Genomic DNA, 2,657 nt, shown 5'->3' on the forward strand with positions numbered 1-2,657 from the left:
GTCTGGAACCAGCTTCCAAGTGAGGTGGTGCAGGCTCCCACCCTGGGGGTTTTTAAGAGGAGGTTGGATGACCACCTTACTGGGGTCATTTGACCCCAGTGCTCTTCCTGCCATGGCAGGGGGTCGGACTAGATGAACTGCTCAGGTCCCTTCCGACCCTAGAAGGTATGAAACCTTCCCCTTCCGCCGACAGGGTGAGACCCCAGCACGCACCCCTTCTCTCCACCTCCTCTAGAGCCTCCCGCTGAGGTGCTGGCTGCACTTCTCACACTAGAGGATGGGCTGGTGATTCAAGCAGACCAAGATGGGCAGATCAAAACCCAATGACATTCAACATGGAGAAATGCCTGAGGTGCAGGACTCTTCAGCCTGGAGAAGTGAAGGCTCAGGGCTGACTTGGTGGCAGCCTAGAAGTACATAAAGGGTGTGCATCAGGAACTGGGAGAACATCTGTTCACCAGGGCACCCCAAGGGAAGACAAGGTCTAACAGACACAAACTGCTGGAAGACCGTTTTAGACTGGACATAAGGAAAAACTTCTTTACCATCCGAGTCTCCAGAGTCTGGAATAGACTCCCCGTAGAAGCGGTGCAAGCACCTACTCTGGATATCTTTAAGAAACGCTTAGATGGTTATCTTGCCGGGGTGATCTGACCCCAGCTGACTTCCTGCCCCGTGGGCGGGGGGCTGGACCGGATGATATCGGAGGTTCCTTCCAACCCTAATGTCTATGGGATCTACAGGGTCTGAGGTATATAGAGTCTAAACACCACCCGCCCGCGACCACCACCCCTGGGCTCAGCCTAGGCTGCCCGCCGAGCGGCCGCGGAGGAAGCCATAACTGACAGGACCGAGCCCCAACGCGCTATCTCACCTCAGCCACCGACAACCCCTCGCACCGGAAGCCACCTCTTCGCTTCCGGGTCAGGGGCGCAGCCTGGGCACCAATGGAAAAGCGAGGCCCGAGGGTCACGTGCTGCGTGGGATGGGGCTGCCCCCCTCCCCGCTGCTAGAGGCTTCAGAGGCCGGGGTGGTGCGGGACTTCCGGGGTGGCTCCCGGCCCGGTCGCGCTCACCACGTGCCGCGTCCTGCGCACGAGACATTGAGAGCGGCCACAAGCGCGCAGCGATGCGGTCACACCATGAGAGGGACGATCCCGCTGACAAGAGCCCGGCAGCTGCAGGCAACGCTCCCATCGGTGGAAAGTTTCTGCCCAGCTTGCATTTGGGGAGCGCGTTGAAGACGGAGGGTAGCTTCAGGGGTGGAACTGGACAGGACTTCGCCCCTTCTTCCTCCCCCTGGCAAAGCACGGCAGGGCCTGGCGCTTGGTTTTCTTGGTGGTTGAGGGAGAGGCAGGGGGCAAGAGGGACCTAGATCTGACCCTGTAACTGGCAGCTCTTTCGTTGATGTGTGAGAACCGGCATGCCCGAGGAGAGGCTGTCTGAGCCCCCGCGCAGGCTGGAGAAGTCCCCTGTGCGGGGTCTGCATGCCCATAGCACCAAAGCTATAGACGCTCATTTGGTTGCTTTCCAAGACAAATGGCAAACCCTGTTTTGCAACACTTGTCATGGTTGCATTTTGCAGGAAAACACAGGTTAAGCTCAGGCAACGTTAAAATGTTGTTTAAATGCATGGCACTACCTGCACAAAGAGCAACTGCTCAGCTGTTTCTAGAACTCGTCATCTGTTCTGCACTTTGGCCAGCATTTATCCAAGACAAAAAGATGTGCTATTGCAGTGAGACATTCACATCACCATTGCTGCGCAAGGGGTACTGATATTCTAAAGCACAAAAGAAATTAACTATTCAGCATCCCAGAGACCAGCTGGTTCTCATGGACATTATTCCCCATAATTAATTAACATTATTGATGTTAATCAGTAAGGAGAGGCTGAAAGAGCTGGGTCTACTTAGTCCACAGAATGATTGAGAATGATTAGCAGCCTTCAACTACCCGCAGGGGGTTTCAAGGGGACAGAGCTGGACTGTTCTCAGTGGTGGCAGATGACAGAACAAGGAGCAATGGGCTCAAGTTGCGGGAAGTTTAGGTTGGATATTAGGAAGTTTCTCACCAGGAGGGTAGTAAAACACTGGAACAGGTTACCCAGAGAGGTGGTGCAATCTCCATCCTTGGAAGTTGTTCATACCCAGCTAGACAAAGCTTTGGCTGGGATGATCCATTTCAGAATGGCCCTGCTTTGAGCAGAGGGCTGGATCAGCATTTCTCAACCCATGGGTTGTGACCCAAAGGTAGGTCACAAGAATATATGAAACGGTCATGAACAAACTTTAAAAATGGATTCTCTTTTAAGGGAGAAAGATGGGGAAAACCAGCTGCTTCCCTTCTCCCCACCCCCTGGCCTCACACAGTGGGGAGGCTGGGGCCTAGGGGCAGGGAGTAGGAGGTCAGGAATGAGGGCCACTGGGTCTGGACTGGGCCTTGGCCTTTACAAACAAATGGGTCCTGGTACAAAAAAACCCAGAACCACTGGATTAGATGACCTCCTGAGGTCCCTTTCAACCCCTATTTTCTGTGATTCAATAACTAAACATGAATAAATAGAATGTTGTCATCACCTTTAACACTCAACATTTCTCTAAATTAAACATACTGAAGTGCAAGGAAAAAAAAAAAAAAAAAAAAAAAAAAAAAAAA

The sequence above is a fragment of the Gavialis gangeticus genome, unplaced genomic scaffold, assembly GCF_001723915.1.
Source record: "Gavialis gangeticus isolate Ggan-Ray unplaced genomic scaffold, GavGan_comp1, whole genome shotgun sequence".
Classification (NCBI taxonomy): Eukaryota; Metazoa; Chordata; order Crocodylia; family Gavialidae; genus Gavialis; species Gavialis gangeticus.